General features: G+C 36.2%; 1 protein-coding gene and 1 pseudogene across 1 annotated transcript in view; one reads left to right on the top strand and one right to left on the bottom strand.

Annotated features, from left to right (window-relative positions):
* The window catches only part of LOC100732309 (adiponectin receptor protein 1-like), a 54,043-nt pseudogene extending 38,593 nt beyond the window's left edge, over positions 1 to 15,450 (top strand).
* Positions 1 to 18,979, bottom strand: part of Cntn6 (contactin 6) — a 312,209-nt gene that overhangs the window by 214,947 nt on the left and 78,283 nt on the right. The window lies entirely within an intron of this gene.

The raw sequence follows: 18,979 nt of genomic DNA, 5'->3' as shown, positions 1-18,979 counted from the left end.
ATTAGCTTTTGAACTATATGAAATGCCTTGCAAGTTAAGATTTTATAAAGAATGATATTCTTCAAATTTTATGAATGATTTTTTGCCAACTGCTCCTAATGAAATGATAATACATAAGTATATATATATATATATATATATATGAAACATTTTACTACGTCTTACATTTTACTCCTTTTAGTATTCAAAGCAAATGAATATCAGTGCAATGTTAGAACAAACACTAGTTGTTCCTAATGCTGTAAACATATCATTCTTATTCATTAGTGTAAATTTTATGTCACCATATAACTAGCTAATTTGAACATCTAACAAAGAAAAATAGTAAAAATGTTCTAGCAAATTATACATTATTTCAAAATATTTTTCCATTCACATATATGTTTAATGTCTAAGCATATAAATTTCATTCACTCAGCAGTAAGTTATGTGACTCATTTTCAAGGATTATTGAAATAAATTACTTATTTTCAGACATCTATATGATGAGGCACTGTATTTCAGTATAATCAATAGATTATGGTAGTGTGCAAGGACTTTGGTTTGTTCAAAAGTTTATTCCAAATTCACCTCAGTCCTTCAAATATTAAATTGTTATAAAAACAAATATCTGACTTAATAGATGAATTTCCAAACAAGGTGAAAGGAGACACATACTAATCTTAAGTCACATTTTCTCCATGAAAAAATTTTAAAAAATGACACCAGCAAGACAAATGATAATGAAATTCTCCCATCCAACTGAACAAGCACTAGCTTCACTATAATTTCTGGTTCAGACCTATATTTAAGGACAGATATTGTCCATTCCATTACAGTCTTACAGCTTTCACTTGAAAAAAAGTAACAAACTTGCCAATTATACAACAACAAAAGTTTGATGGAGAAGATTTTATCATGGCCTCTAAGGTCCCTGGTATTTCTCTCGTTGTCCAATCCCTTGTTCTTCAGTGTGAGTAGCCCTTCTGATTTGCTTCTAATAGAACAAAGCAAAGAAACTGTAGTAGGTCTGAGTCCACCATGGCCTACTATAATACAGCACCACAACCTGCATGATTTTCAGTGAAAGACCAAAGCACTGAAATTTGGAGAGGGCTTTATTCAAGTACAATCCCGTGGTAGAAGTCAGAAGGGCCATAATTAAACACAAGGTGAGACAGGAAGTTGAACTCATCCATTTATAAGGATCCCACTTTTACAAAAGAAAACCCATTCCTGTGATAATAGCATTGATCCATTCAGGAAGGCTCTTAAATCTTACCTCTCAAATTTGTCCTTTTGGGGATAAAGTTGCCAATTGAGGAGACATACCAAGTGTTGTAGGATTTCACTTTGTCATGATTTGATATAGAAGGTTACACTTTATACCTCGTAAGAAGATTGTCTCTATAGCCTAATCACCTTGTATATTTTAAGAAATCAAACATCTGTGTAGGAAAAGACCACATGGGCCAGGGCTAGGAAGCCACTTCCAGTTAGAAATCAGGCAGTAATCGAGACTCTCAGTCCAACCATACTTGAGGAATTAAATTATACCAACACCCACACGTGACTGAAACAAATTCTTAAATTCTCTCATAGCTGACACATTGATGGCAGCTTTAAGATGAGATCGTGAAGGTAAGGACCCTGTGGAGCTGTGCACGGACTAATGACCCAGAGACTCTGTGATATAGTGAATGTGTTTTGTTTTAAGCTACTTCCTTTGAGAAAATACTGATATGCAGCCAGAGAAAATTGATATAGTGATTCATACAACAGTTCTCTTGGAATGTTTCCAGAAAGAGAATTAGGGCTTTGAATCCAAAGAAGACTCTTTATAAAACATAAGAAACATTTTTATGAAAACAGGGGAATGTGTCCAAAACGTATATAAATTAAATATCATATCAAGGATTAAAAAAATACTAAATCCAGTTTTATTTTGCACAATCAGTAGGCTACTGGTCTTTGTGAAACAGTTTGGTATTCTACCAATTTTGAAGAGAAAAAAAAAAAAGCCTTGGACCAAGATGTTTGGCAATTCTGGCTTCTGATCAATCTAAATTTTTAATTTAAATTTTGCTTTTATATTTATCATACAATGAAAATCAATAGCTGGTCAAAATCAGATATTAAGCCATATATCTCAAAATAAATGAAACAAACTTTTAATAGAGTAAGCTGGCACATTATATTTTCAGACTCACAGGTAAATCTGGTTTTCTATTCAGATTTTTATTTTACCATAATCTTATTTTTCTGATGATAGTCTTAATGTTAGAGTGAATTCTGATCCTCCCAAAGTATAAATTTCAATATGTTGTTGGCAACATTGTGTTGTGTATACTATTCTCTGTTTTGACAGTACAGTACATGCTGGCCCTTTGCAGAATCACAACTTTAGGGGTCTTATGTGAAGGTTGGGATAGGGAGGGCATGGGCGTGAAAATCATACCGATGCTTTTCAGCAAGTTAAGAGGATAATACAATAAAATTAAAATGAAATAATTGTTTTAAGCAATCTATTTCATGCATTCAACTTAAAGTCCTACAGGGATGGTCTTGTGTTACTGGAAAGGTATATTATGAATCTCAACAGGATTACTTTTACAAGCAAGAAATTAAATTGTCCATGCAACACCATTATGCATGAAAGAAAAAATATTCACAGATGCATGATAAACATTTCAATTGGATTACATTTTTATAGCTGGGACTGAATAATTTTATACCACAGCATTCAGGCATGTCTCATCAATTTCCTGTTCTTTTACCCATATGAAATATGTGATATATGGTATAAATTCCATGCACACTTTATATGAGTTACATTTCTAAATTTGAAAGCAAACAAAAAACTAGAAAAATGGCAGTAGCATCTGAGTGAATGTTTCTTTGTTCTAAGACAGATTTCGGATTAACTAAGACAATATTTTTGCCATCCTTGCTTAAAATAATAGCACTGTTTTGAATTAGAAAAGAATCAACAAAAGTGATGAACTACAGAGTCACTGGAATTCTATAATAGCTTCAAATAGTACTTGATCCTGAACCTCCATGATCCACTTCTCTAGAGCTCTACAGAACTAAGGTGTTAAGTACAGTACTTCCTTGAAACCTGAAGAAGGAAGGTCGCTAAGCAGACTCCCACTCTCATGTGAGGTATAAGTACTAAAGTTCATGCATAGAAATGACAAAGTAATTTTATTTGTCTCTCTGTAATGCTGACATAAAATCATGGGTGGCTTCTCCTATCATTGCTAAACAAGATGCTTAGGTGAGTAAATACGAATATTTAAGGACATAGAAGAATGAGTGAATATAAAAATGCCTTGAAATCATGCATTTCTAAAGAGGAAATACAATGATTTGAAAATTAGAAGGCTTATTTTAAAAGAAACACAGTCATTTAAAAAATGAGATGTTCTGTGAAGATTATGAGGGGGTAGGTGTTAGTATAATTAGCTTGGTGGAGGTGATGGGTGAGCAGAGATGTTTCACAGTTGGAGTATATGAAAAGTTGCAAATGTGTGAAAAACATTGGATATTCAATTCAGTAGCCTTTTGCAAATGTTACTATTGTTTAGATTCCTTATAAAGAATAAGCCCCGCTAAGCAGAATAAAATGCTCTCAAATAACAACTTTCCACACCCATGAATAGCCGAGCTGTTTAACCAGTGAGTCAGCATGGCACACAGCAGTTACAGACAGAGTAGACTTTGTGTAAAATGTATATCTATATAGAAGTGGGTCCCCTTGAAAACTAAATTACTTAAATGTGATACCTGGAACAAACAGATACATGATTTTATACAAGTATACAGAATTTTGTGTCTCACAAAGATGCATCCACAAATTGAGTAGTTTCTGTTATCAAAGCTCACTGACGATACAAAACTAAAAGAACACATTTTATTTCATGTCGCAAAAATTTTTGTTCTACTTTATATAAAAGAAAATGAAATAATAAAAGATAAGATTTTGGAGTGATAAATAAAGCAATTTGTATTGTTTTGGAGCATCTACAATATCTGAGAAGTCAGTTTCTTCCAATATAACCACTACATACTGAAGAGAAACCCTAAAATTCCCCAGCCCCCGCTTTTGTGGAACGTGGTTGAGTGTATGCAGGAGCATGCTGTATTCATTGTGCATCTCTGGAGAAAATCAGGTCACCTTCAATGATCTTATCAGTCAAAGAAAATAGTACTGCTTCACAGAACTATTAAAATGGAAGAGAATTAGAATGTATAAAAAGCTTTCAGATGCCAGGATCAAAGGGAAAAAGGTCACAGATAAGGCAGGGAGTGTTGCTTTTGCTGAAATTCACAGTTTTGATTAGCACGAACATGTAAATGGTTATAATACTATAAGCAGTAGTAGTAAAATAAAATAAGAAACAAAGGGCAGGACATAAAGGAAATACAGAAGAAAAAGTCACAAAGAAAATTCTAACAAGTGGAGAAAAAAATAAACAGCTAGAACTAAAGGCTAATAATACACTTGGATAATTTGTGCTTCCAAAGTACTTAAGCATATACTAGTGAGAGTAATTCTCAAAACTGAGGTAGGTATTATAATCCATTCTTCATAAAGACTGAGAACAAGGTTAAGAAATATAAATGTGTAGAAATTAAAAAAAAACCTACTAGTCAGCAGAGACAATATTCTCTCCTGTGTCTCTAATATAATCAAGAAAACATTATAAAATATCCATAAATATTTGTGAAATAAGTGAATTTGCACAAAAGCTTAACTTTTTCTATTTTCAAATTTAATATTTTTGTGATTAGTTGATATGTTCAATGTGATGAGTTTACTTAGCATTTCTATTCTATTTGAAATATTACTAAGAGACAAGACACCCTGAATGTGAATTTATTTAAAAGCTATTCTACTTGAAACGTTGTTAAGAAATAAACACATAAAATATTTAGCAAACCTGGATTTTCAAAATAGAGTTAGCAGGAATACTATCATAGTGTGATTATAAGAAAGGAAAAAAAAATAAAGGAAACCTATCTACTGATTGTGGTTGGAGCTACTAAAAAACAGTATTTTTATGCGGCAGATTATATCTTCATTGCACTTAAGGTATTAAGTAGGCACTAACTGTGTCAATGTAGAAACTTGAGGATAAGTATTAGGAGGATCCATCTTTCTTCACTTAAATTTACCAGTTCTTAATGTTTCAGCCTTATGTGCTATCACTATCTGGTTCTCCCTCTCTTTCATATATTTCAGTATCTTTCTTTTTCCTTTCCTTTCCTTTTCTTTTTTTTAATTTTTTTGCTGAACTTATGTGTAAGGTTCAGGAACCTATAGTTAATGGAACTGAAAAAATGGAGAAAATGTTATGCTTATTCTAGAAAAATATGAATAACTACATAAATTACAATTTTATAATTTTTCTTAAATCAATAAAAAAGATGATATCACAGAAACATTCAAATATCCAGAGATGAATGATTATGGACATCGAGGGTAAGCTAGCATACTCGAGATGGAGAACTGTGGTGTAGTTGGTCGTAGATAAAACCCAAAGTTTAGACACTTATATGCTTTCAACACAGACAGCTTCGGGGTGAGTAATGGAAGGATATTTTGCACTCAAAGTCTTGCTCTTTCCTGAAATTCGTCAGAGGCTCACAATAAATAACCATAACAAGATTCTTTTTGTACAAGACAAGAAGAGAAGAGCAGCCATCACAGAAAGACAGGCAACTCTGTTGATGGCTCTTTCTCCACCTCACCTTAAAAGGGACGCTTTAAACACAGGCGCATTTTATTTTGAGACAGGGTCTTGCTAAGTCACTGAATTGCCTGGGATGGTCTTAAACTTGGATCAAACTTTCTTGTGTTTGTTTTCTGATCAAATTCTACTCTAATTTTATGCCTATCTAGGGCATTATTCAAAAGTTATCATGGCTCCAACTCATCCTTTCACACCACAGGAAGTCATTTTCCTTATGTCTATATTTATTTACTTATTTACTTATTTATTTGATGGTATAGGGGTTTGAAAACAATGCATTAACATTGAGATACAACCCCCAGTCTTTCATATGTTTTTATTTGTAGACAAGGTCTTGCTAAATAATTTTTTTGTACTGGACTCAAAATTATGATGCCTCTGCCTCAGTGCCTCAATCTCCTGGAACATGGAGGTTATTGATATGTGCTACCATATTCAGCACATAATCAGTTTTTCTACTCAATGTTTCTACAAGATCAGTAAATTCTAGGATGCCTCAAATCAATATAGAAAATAATTCACAATCTATCTTGGGACCAGTTGTCTTAAATTACTTTTCTCTCGTTGCTAAGACCAAAGACCTAACACCCAAAATGATGGAAGGAAAGGTTTATTTAGCTTACAGTTTGTGGAGGTTTCAGTCCATAGTTAACTGGTTCCAAGGCAGGCTGGCATGGTTGAGAATCAACTGTTCATGGCAGCTGTGGCAGATAAAGAAGCAACCAGAACAAAAAGGGAGGAACATACTGCTTTCACTGCTTTATATTATACGCCGTTTATCCACCCCAGGGCTGGTGCAGCACTCACACCATCAATCCCAGCACTAGATAATGAAGCAATTACAGACTCTAGATTCAGCCACTTCCATGACCACACAAAATTTTGGGAGGACATTCAGAGCAAACAATAATACTAGTTCTGTCTTTTATTTAAGTAAATGCTACAACCATTTAACCAATTGCTGAAATAAGACTTAAAATTCCTCTCATTATTATATAAAATGCAACAGCAAACTTTGAAATCTTCAATTATGTCTTAAGTCATTTAAATAGTTGCTGCACCCAGATCTTTCTATCAAGCTACTAATATTTTTGTCAGCTATACTATGTTAGTCTTTGACCTCTGATTTTTTTCCACTCTCACATACATTTACCAAAGCTTAGCTAATGTCCTCTTTTCAGTAAATGAACCTGATCATATCATGATTATTTGTACTCTACCTCCATCTTCCAGACAGAAATTCCTTAATGGTCTTTGTTATAGACTGATGCATTTTGTCAACTTGAGAAGTTTAGAAATTTAACTAAGAGACTTAGCAGAGAGGCAAGATCTTTACTTTGTAAACATCCTCATCCTGTGCAAGGGGGACACAAGATGCTGTGATTGCTACACTTGCCTTGTGGGGAGGTGATGGTGGTAGCCTGCTTACAATGTAAGGGAGGAAAAGAGGCTTATTCTCCCCCCATTTTGCTCTTGTTGCTTTGCTGTCTTCTGCCACCTTAAAGTGTTTCCCCTGTGCCATGCCACCGTGCCTTGGAGCCAGCTGATTATGGACTGAAACCTCCACAAACTGTGAGCTAAATAAACCTTTATTTCTTAAACTTTGGGTGTTGAGTATTTTGTCCCAGCGATGAGAGAAAAGTAACCAACTGTTTTATGAAAATTTATAAGAGGACCTGAAGAGTTCGGTAAAAATTTGTCCTTTCACTCCCTATGTCTTTATCTGCACTTATTCCAAGTGTTACCTGTAATTCCTTGACTTTAACCAAGATAATCTGCATTTTCTCTACAAATGATTGTTTACTTTTTATTTTTGTGTATGTCTTTATTGTCCTTTTTCTGATGCATTTAATCAGTTGATCACCCTGTGTTCAATTATTTTTCAGATTTTAAGTAGAAGGCCAATTCCTTAAATGTGTCTTTTGATGTCATCAGAACAAATATGCTTTTCCTCTCACATGCTCTTAGAAGTGTCTCTTGAAATGCATTAACCAGGGCTGGGGATTTAGCTCAGTGGCATAAGCACCTGCCTTGCAAGCAGGCGCTCATGAGTTCGATCCCTGGTACCAATAAAAAAAAAATGCATTAACCACAAGAGTATGTGTGTAAGAATAACAATACTAAAGATAAAAACTTTGTAAGACTGAGTCAGTGTTAGTTTTCCTGAGTACTTTAGCCATTAGAATAGTGCTTGACAATTTAATTCAGTAATACACATTAAGTTCTTTCTATGTGAAAGCTACTGATTTAGGTACTTGTAAAGACATGGGACCAACTGTCAAATGGTTGGCTGTGAGTTTGCACAATTATTATATATTCTGGTTTCTATCACAATTATAATTTTTTATTTTAAATAGAAAAAAAAAGAGAAGAATTCAGTGCTTGTTATTTCCATTGTTCAACCTGCAAGGTAACATTTATGAAAGAAAATATGACCGAAGAATATTTATGATAGAGTACCTGGAAAGTTTCATGAGATGCCACCCAATAATTTAAGCATAGAGTTTAGTCCATTCTACTGTATATGGAAAGATGCAATATGAAATCGTATTCCCTACACCTTTATAATTAAGGAAATAACTCTTCCCACTGCCTCTCAGAAGGCATTCTACAAGGTCCCGTGCCAATTAAAAGACATTTAGTAAATCCAGTGCCTCTAAAGCAAAATACAAACTGTTAGCTCTACCTCTGGCTGTAGCTAAATGAACAGAAATTCTTAAGGGAAAAACATAAAGCTTCTGTAAAAGTGAATGTATTGTGTGGGTACAGAAATGCCTCAAGCTGAAATTTGTAGAGAAGACCCATTTTATAAAGGTTATATTAAATTAAGTAAGTGCTTGGAGTCTCTAGAGAGGGAAACTATGGAGATTTTTGAATGAGTTCAAAGTTAAGTAGATGGAAATGCAGAATTTTCTATTACTGGTATTTTCTCTAGTGTATTCTTTAAGTTCTCTTCATGAGCCAGAAATGGCTTCTGCAACAAAAAATCTCAGAATGATGGAATTACAAAGGAATGAAGAACTCGTAATCCCTATCACATCTTTTTACAAATAAAGAAGTTAAAGCATTAGAGATACCTAATATTTTTGGAGAGAGAGAGAGAGAGAGAGAGAGAGAGAGAGAGAGAGAGAGAGAGAGAGAGAGACAGAGAGAGAGAGCGCGGAGTGGTATATCTGAGATCAATATTCCAGTCAAGTACACTATTCTGGGGCCTTCCACAGGAAAATATCAAGAAAGATGTAATATCAGAGATCATTTGTAACTAATTTGCATCTTACTAGAGAATTTACACCTTTATTCATCTTATCAACTGCAAAATAAGATGGGAAGGAAAATAGTATTGCTGGTCACAGAATGAAACATAATCCAAAAAAGACACTCACAGGAGGACTGATAAAGAGAATGAAGGTCTGTGAGATGGATAGATGTGGGTTAAAATCTCAGTTCTATCACATGACATCTATGTGAAATTGTACAGCTGTTTAACTGCTCTTAACTAATTTACATGAACTAAAATGGAAATTATAGCACTTATTGCCCTTTATAGTTTTTTGAGGATTAAGTTAACTCACATGAAACACTTATTACAATATTGAGCACATGTCATCATGCTTAACGTGAGGTACTGAATCATTCACACTAAAATCTATGCAAATTATCAGGGAACACAGGGGTGTTTAGCATGAGGGCTATGTTTCCAAATGAAGAAGGCTGAGATAAGGCAGAATAGTAAGCAACACCAGACTAATGCAATCCCGCAGCAAAGGATAAAGAGATTAACTCCGCATAGTCAATGCCTAGAAGTACAGTAAGGATGTTAACTCTTCTAGGATGAAATAAATAAAGCGATCACTAAAACCGGTATCTCCTTCAAGTTTCCCAGAAAGATGTTAAAGCTAGCAGAAAAGCCGGGAAGGACAGAGTATCTCCAAATAGGAAGACACGCAGGTTAAATGGACAGTGGCACCAAGTCAGTTCTATGTGATATAAATAGTGAGCTGTCTCTATTTTTCGAGCACAGACCTTGGCCTGAACCTATCCGCTCCCGGAGAAAGACCTTCCAGTAGGAAGACATGTGCCTTATGTGAAACTGAGCACAGATTTCTGCTGCCGATGATAAATGGCCAAGCCAGACACTAATAGACTAGCAGACCAGAGGCCAGCTGCCTCTACATCATTTTTAAAAAGAGACAGCTTTCCACACAACAGGTCTGTAGGAAGAGCCCTGCCTTTGTGCCCAGGAGTTAAGGGTTGCTTCTACAAAATCTGACTATCCTGTCAAGAATACGTGATGTGCTAGGATACATCATTCACGATTTTAGTAAGACAAACTATAGATTAAGCTATGAGTTATACATGCAGATACAGTTATCATAGTCTTTCCTCACTTTTGACAAGAATTCCCAAATGCTACTAGATATACTAAAGTAGGTATAGGATATTTAGTCAGCCAGAACAATCTGTAGTGGCCATTTACTTAAAGTATATGTTGAAATTTTAGTCTCTCTTAGTCTCAGTTTCTTTAAAATTTCTACTCTAAGAAATAAATGAAGAGTAGCCAGAATTACTGGCTAGTTTTTCCAGAGGCAGTACTTGGTAAATATCAACAATTTTTAAGGTTTCTTCTTTTTATCTAACTCCTTCCTAATACACATTTTTGTTGTTAAAAAATAATTTTCTGTAACCAGTAGGAGCTGCAGATGGCAAAACAATTCTTTTTTTTTTTTTTTTGTAGACTTTCAGAAACTAATCAAAGAGTAAACAAGGATTCTGCAAAATGCAATAAATTTTCACAACACCTTTGAGGCAGTAGGTACTAAGATGAGAGAAAGAAGGGGTCCATGTAGTTACTACTAAGTGCAATTGGCATATGGTAGTAGAGGCGGAGGATGCTGCTAAACATTCTACAGAGCACAAATGCTCCCCCATAGCAAATCGTTTGGTCCAAACATGATTGTCAGTCAAGAGTACTGGTATTATGAAACTGGTTTAAAAATTAGAGATTGACACTACAGCCAAAATATTCAAGGTAAATTCAGGATTACCTGTATTTTCACAGTCTTTTTTTTTTTTTTTTTTTTTTTGTCTTTTTCCTTTTTATTGGTACTGGGGATCGAACTCACACTGCCTGCTTGCAAGGCAGGCACTTATGCCGCTGAGCTAAATCCCCAGCCCCTTCACAGTCTTTCTGTTATTTTCTAACATGGGTAATTACTAGTTTATTTAAATTTAGGTTTGACATAACATGGTCATCTTACAGTTTGGGTCTTCAATGTCTCCCATGTGCTCTAGTCAACTGATGGTGTTACTGGGAGTTGGCAGAAACTTTAGGAGTTGAGGCCTTGTTAGAGAAAACAGATTAATAGTGGTCTGACCTTATAGGGTATATTAGGGCCCTCTCCCCTCTTTTCTCCTTCTCCCTCTTTCTCCCCTCCTTCCCTGTCTGTCTCTCTCTCTCTCTTGGTCTCTCTGTCTCTGCTTCATGCCTGGCTGTCATGAGATGAGCAGCTTTACTCTGCCTTACACTGTTTTCTGTGGTATATTTCACCACAGGTTACCACAAGTCCAACATGATGGGGCTAAGCAACCATGGACTAAAAACTCTGAAAACATGAACCAAAATAAAATTTTCCTCAAGTTGTTTACCTTAGGTATTTTATTACAGCAACAGAAAACTCATGAATGCAGATCACAGTAACACAGCTATTCACTTATGTATATAATTGAGATGAAATAGGGCCCCTTAACTATTTTAACTCATACTTGTAAGAGATAAGAGTATAAAAACCAAGTATCAAAGCAAAACATTGTGAATTTACCAGTTTGATTTGGTTTTTGGAGTTATGAAGGCAATATTTTAGTCACTGCCTCTGTCCACTGTTATCACTACTGCTGTCAGCACTGGTCCTACCATGAACACTGATAGCTGTTGTTTCCTGAGTGCTGTGTTAAGAGATTTGTATACCTGTAAGTCGGCACAAAAGAGTGGTAATGTACAAAATTCACTCAGTGAAGTGGGTTCTACATCCCTCCTTTAAGGGTGAGTGGATGCTGAACAAGGTTTATGACTTGCCAGGGGTTAACAATTACTTTAAAAACAGAGATGAGACTAGTGGCCAGGAATGTCCTCCAAAGTTCATATCAGGCAAGAAATACATGGCATTGTATATGATGACCAAACAGGGATGGAGACAAGGGTTCAGGAATACATAGGATACATATCTTTTCTTTTGACGTCTAATACTCTTGATTCTCTGTGTCACCCATGTTAGAATCTGGGTGATACATGCAAAAAAGAAATAAATTTGAGATTCATAGAAATGTTTAAGTTTCACTTTGTTTTTTTCTTGTCTACCTAAGATCTCAATCTTTGATTTTCTGAAATCAAGCTTTTGAAATCAAAGGACCTTTGAGGTCAGGCATTTACTCTGCATTTTAGACTTAGCTCTGCTACTATTTGAGGGTTTTTAACTCTCCTCCTCTTTTCTGACAGTGAAATGGAGGGAATATTTGTTCTTTCTACTTCATAATTTTTAATCATTCATTGTGATAGCGTAATTAAATAAATTTGAGCAGACTATCAATTAATATTAAAAGTATTTTTCCAATAAAACTTAGGATGAATCTATAAAGTGTGATCAAGAGTCCACAATTATTGGTACAATCTGAAAGCATGCACAGCAAGCCCCATACAGCTGTGCAACCTCAGCACCTCACTTGGAACCTGGTAGGGACCCTCCCAGTGTTCCCAATCAGCCATAGACCTCCGTGTAGGTCCCTCAGGGCCTGGGTGGGTCCTGCCCAGTAACCATGAGTAGCTGGGAAATCGCCCGGGCATTGTGGTGCTAGCTGAAGGCCTGTACAGCAAACCTCATCCAGTGCTGCAAGCTCAGTGCTTCTCTGGGAACTTGGTATGGCTCAACACAGTGCCCTAAGCGTCTGTAGAGGTTTGGTGAACCAGTGGCATGAATTAAAGGCCTGTATAATGTACTCCATTAAAATGTTCAGCCTTGGTACACTACTTAGAACCTGGTAGAGTCCTGCTGAAGGTCCATCCTGCATACTCCCCACATTTGAGGAGCCTTTGAATGCCACTAGGGACCTGGTAAGGCCTGATTAACAACCTTCACTAAACTGAGGAAACTCACTGCAGTACAGACAGATTTCCATAATCCAGGAAGCAGCTGAGAGCTTGCATTCAGCTTCTCCAGGGAAACATAAGAAAATGAAAACACAAAAGAGCAAAATGAAGTATCAGCCTCCAGCGCATCACAAACAAGACACTGACATAGAAGAAAATATAAGCCATAAACCGGAAATGATAGCAATTGAAATAAAGAAACAACTCAATGAAATCAGACATAATCTTTCAGGTAAAAGTAGAAATGATAAATGTAATAAAAGAAATGCTGAATATATCTAAAGAAAACACAGTTAAGAAAATTGAGGAACACTGCAAAAAAGATGGAAACCTTGAATGAATAATATAAGAAAGAAACAAATTAATGAAACAAATTCAAAGAGCTATCCAGAGAATCAAAAACAATTTCATTGAAAACTGGCAAAACTGCTTCAATGAAAGTGAAGATAGACTTTCAGACCTCGAAGACAAGATTGCAGGTAGTGAACACAAAGGAAAGATCTTTTTTTTTTTTTTTTTTTTTTTTTTTAATCGATACCAGGGATTGAACTCACAACCATGTGCTTGCAAGATAGGCACAAATGCCGCTGAACTAAATCCCCAGCCCCAAAGGAAAGATCTTTTAACAATAACAAGGAATCAGAAAATAACTATTCAACAGTTGAAAGGTGATGCCAAGAAAAACAACATAAGATTGAAAGGTGTAAATCAGAAAAAGTGACAACAAAAATATATTAAAAGACTATTTATAGAAGTAATAGCCAAAAATTTCCCAAACATGGGAATAGAAGCTGATATACATATAAGTGAAGCATATAGAACTCCAATTAGCCATAACCAAAATAAATCTATACTCAGACATATAATAACCAAAATCCCAGAAATTCAACATAACTGAATATTAAAAGCTAGAGAAAACAGACAGATTATCTGTAAAGGAAAGCCAATCAGAATCACACTAGATTTCTCAACACAAACAATGAAGTCAAGAAGAGCATGGAATGACATATTTCAAATCCTAAAAGGAAAACAACTTCCAACCCAGATTGATGTACCCCACAAAACTGTCCTTCAAAACTGATGGAGAAATAAGATATTTCTATGACAAAGAACTTCATGACTGTCAAACCAACGTGCAAAGAATATTGAAAGATATTCTAGATAGACATAAAAATAACCATGACTTCAAGAACAACAACAAAGAAAAACCACTAAGCAAGGCAAACAATTAAACAGATAGTGGATTGGAGCAACAGAAGTGATGTGCTGTAGAGGCTGTGCTGTGTGGTCATGCACCTCTTCTGGTGTGAGGAGGCGCCTGAGCATTGGGGCCGCTTGGCTGCAGGCTGCTGCCAGTGAGGCAGAATGTAGCATAGGGTGCCAGGACTCCCAGAACTGCCTGCTCAGCACCGGCCGAGCATGTCTGCCATCACAGGGAGATTTGTGCCATTGGAGCTGAGAGACCCCAACCTTCTCCCAAGCTGAATCTGCAAGGTCTTGCGGTATCAGGCAGTTATCTTCCCACAAAGGATCTGTGGTAACACGTGCAATAGGACTCCTGCCAGTAACAGGGAAACTGACACGGTTGATCTGCCTCAACTGGGACCTCCGCTAGAAGAGAAGGGGAAGCAGGTAATTGCCAAGCCAACGGAAGCCGAAGATGAGCAAACATGCCCTGTTCCCCAGGAAGAGGACAAGGAGGTGCGGGTGCTGATGTTTCCTCTGCAAGCCCAGCATGCCATGGAGAAGATGGAGGAGTTTGTGTACAAGTTCTGGGAGGGACGCTGGAGTGTCTTCCCATATGATGTGCTCCCCAACTGGCTGAAGGACAATGATTACCTATTATATGGCTACAGATTACTCATTCCCTCTTCTCAGGCTTGCTTCCAGATCATCTTCTGCATTCACACATAAACTGGCAACATCTGGACCAATCTGCTTTGTTTTGTGCTCTTTCTCTTTTTGGGAATCCTGATCATGCCCCGACCAAATATGTTCTTCATGACACTGCTGCAGGAGAAGGTGGTTTGGGGGATGTTCTTTTGGGTGCTCTGCCTCAGCTTCTCATGGCTCTTTCACACTGTCTATTGTCATTCAGAGAAAGTCTCACAGACTTTTTCCAAATTAGACTCTTCAGAAATTGCTCTACTGATTATGGGGAGCTTTATCCCCTGGCTCCCCACAGCCTCAGCTCACCTACCTCTCCATCTGTCACAGGCATTTCTGCCATCACTGTAGCACAGTGGGACCAGTTTTCCATTCCTAAAGGCTGGCTACAAGAGCAGGAGTGTTCCTGGGACTTGGCTTGAGTGGTGTTGTACCCACCATGCACTTTACCATCTCTGAGGGCTTTGCAAGGCCACCAGCATGGGTCAGATGCACTGGTTCTTCCTCATGGCTGTGATGTATATCACCAACATTGGGCTTTATGCTGCTCATGATTCCTGAGCACTTCTTCCGTCCCATCAGATTTTCCACATCGTGGTAGCAGCAGCCTTTGTCCACTTCTACAAGGACCCCAACCTGCAGGAATGCCTGGAAGGTGGCTGTACTGATGACTCCCTGCTCTGAGCCTCCTCCTCACATGGTAGAGGAGCATTGCTTTCAAAGACAACTTCCCAAGTGCTTTCAAAGACAACTTCAAAGACAACTTCCTTGCTGAAGTGAGAAGACCCTGATTGTCTGTTTCTAGAAGAAACCTCTTAGAGAATTCAATATCAATCAAGTGTCAGTGCACTTGGCCATCCTATGGGCAAGGGACTTTCCATTCATTCTCCAGCTGGGGAGGTTATAGAAGGCCAGCCTAGTCGCACTCCTGCTCCACAGCACCATTCTCAGCAAAGTAACTACTGGTCCATCCAGAGACAGTACTTTAAAGCTCATGTTGAGATTTTACCCTCCCCTCTATCTAAACATTTTGGGAAAAATTATGGATTGTGATGCTTCAGAAACTGTTTTTTCTTTTTCATTCTGAAAGAAAAATGTCCCTTCCTTACCCCCATTCTTACTTTGTAACATGGTTTATAACAGGCCATCCATTTTTGTAGCACACATTTCAACAAACAATTATAACTTGGTCCATCTTTCTAGGGCCTACATCTGCGTCACATTGCAGTAAGAATAAAGCTACCAACTCTTACATATCGTGGCTATTCATGGAAATGTGTCCAGGGTTCAGAAATATATAAAAACAAACAAAAACACAATTTAAAAGATAGATAGGAAGGTAAAGAACCAACAGCAGAAAGATAAAATGACGTATCAGCCATAGAGTCAAAGACAAAATGACAGATCAGTCATAACCATTAATGGGCTCAGTTCACCAATTAAAAAAACAGGTGGGCAGAATGGATCAAGAAACAATATTTCACCATATAACCATATGCTGTATACAAGAAACACATCTAAGCCAAAAGGAAATTCACAGACTGAAAAACAAATGATGGAAAAACCATTTCATGCAACAGAAATCCAAAAAAAAAGAAAAAATAAAAGAAGAAGGGGTAACTGTACAGTTTGTAGATAACATGAACTTCAAAACAAGAATGATCAGAAGAGACAAAGAAATCACTACATAATGATTTTGATAGGGGGATACTTCAAGAGAAAGAGATAACAATCCTGAATATATATGCATCAAATATGGGAACATCCAGCTATGTAACACAAATATTAATAGAAATGAAAAATCAAATAAATAACACAATTATAATGGGAGACATTAACACCCCTGTGACACAGAGACGGTTCAATTAGACAGAAAGTCGGCAAAGAAATAACAGAACTATATCAAACTTATGAACTAATGGACTTAGTAAACATGTACAGATTGTTTCACCCAACAACATCAAAATTTACATTCTTTTCAGCTGCACATGGATCATTCTCTAAAATGAACTATTGAACATGCTTAAGTAAATGCCAAAGAGTTGAAATTATCCCACACATATTATCTGATCATAGCATCATGAAACTAGAAACAATCACAAAAGAAACCCCACAAACACATGGAAATTAAACAATACACCCCTGAGCAATCAGTAGGTAACAGAGGAATTAAAGAAGAAAATAATATCTACAAGTAAGTGAAAATACAAATACAACTTACTGGAACACGTAGGATGCAATGAAGGCAGTCCTCAGAGGAAAATTTATTGCAATGAATTCCCACATGAGGAAAAAAGAACAAACATAAATAAACAACTTGATGCTACACCTCAAAAATCTAGAAAAAAAAAAGGAGCAAGTGAAGCCCAAATCCAAAAGAAGGGAAGAAATTATTAAGATCAGAACAGAAATCAATGAAATAGAAACTAAGAAAATAACACAAAAAACCAATGAATCAAAGAATTGTTTCTTTGAAATAATAAAATTGATAACACCCTAGCCAACCTTATTTTAAAAAGAAAAAGAAAAATCTCAAATTCGTGCATAAGGAATGAAAAGAGGAAAATCACTACAGACCCTGTGGAAATACAAAAAGTTATCAATACTTATTTTGAAAACCTGTACTCTCATAGGTTTCAAAACACAGAAAAAATGGACAGATTCCTAGAAACATATAAACTACTACAGCTGAATCAAGAAGATGTAAAACTGTGGAATAATTCAGTTTCAACTAATCAAATTGAAAATGTAATAAAAAAAATTACCAGCAAAGAAAAGCCTAGGTACTGATGGATTCACGGCTGAATTCTACAAGAAACTCGAGGAAGACTTAATTCCAACACTCCTCAGTCTCTTCAATGAAATTTAAAGGAAAGCAGTTCTTCCTAACTCATTCCTAAAAGCAAGTATTACTCTAACATCAAAACCAGAGCAAGACCCAATTAAAAAAGAAAATGACAGGCCAATCTGCCTAATGAACATAGATGCAAAAATCCTCAATAAAATACTGGTAAAGAGAATGCAGAAAATCATCAAAAATACCATATACCACAACCAAGTGGGATTCATCCCAGGAATGCAGAAAGGTTCAACATATCTAAATCAATAGATGTAATACACAATATTAATATAGCCAAAGATAAGAATCACATGATCACTTCAATAGATGCAAAAAAAGCTTTTGAGAAAGTCCAACACTCATTCATGATAAAGAGCTCTACAGAAAATTGGAATAGCTGTAACCTACCTCAATCTGATAAAAGCCATCTATGACAAACCAACAGCCACCATCATATTAAGCTGTCAAAAACTGAAAGCTTTTACTCTAAAATCCGGAACAAGACAAGGATGTCCATTATCACCACTCCTATTCAGTATGGTGCTAGAAACATTTGTAGAGCAAGTAGACAAGAGAAAGAAATAGAAGGAATAAAGCCAGGAAAACAAGAAGTTAAATTATCATTATTTTCAGATGACATGAATTCCTACATAGAAGAACCCCAAACCCCCATTGAACGATTGTTAGGTATAATAACTACATACTGCAATGTAGCTGGATACAAAGTAAACACTCAAAAATCAATAGCATTCCCCTACCAAAAAAAAAAAAAAAAAACCTCACCACGAGAGAAATAAGCAAAGCCACACCCTTCACAATAGCATCCCCAAAATGAAATATTTAGGAATTAATCTAACAAACTCAGTAAAAGATCTATTAAGTGAAAATTATAATACTCTGAAAAAAGAAATTGAAGAGGATCTCAGAAAATAGAAAGACATTCCTTGTGCAATAATAGGGTGAAGAAGCATTGTGAAAATGGCCGTTCTCCCCCAAATTGTTATCCAGATTTAATGAAATTCCAATCAAAATACCATTAGTAGCATACCTCACAGACCTAGCAAAAATTCATCTGGAACGAGAAGAGACCTAAAATAGCAAAGGCAATTTTGGGCAACAAAGGCAAGGCAGAAGGCATCACAATCCCTGACCTGAAGTTATACTACAAAGCTACTGTAATAAAATCAGCATGGTACTGGAATAAAAACAGACCTCAATCAATGGAATGGATTAGAAGATATGACCACAGCTATGAACACACTCAATCACCTAATCTTTGACAAAGGGGCATACATATTCACTGAAGAAAGGCAGCCTCTTTAATAAGTGCTGCTGGAAAAACTGGCTTTGTATATACTGAAAACTAAAACTAGA

This window comes from Cavia porcellus, unplaced genomic scaffold (assembly GCF_034190915.1).
Source record: "Cavia porcellus strain 051 isolate PalLab524CR breed Dunkin Hartley unplaced genomic scaffold, mCavPor4.1 scaffold_13, whole genome shotgun sequence".
Taxonomy (NCBI): Eukaryota; Metazoa; Chordata; class Mammalia; order Rodentia; family Caviidae; genus Cavia; species Cavia porcellus.
Note: the sequence above shows the minus strand (reverse complement) of the source record. Positions and strands in the feature narration are given on the sequence as shown.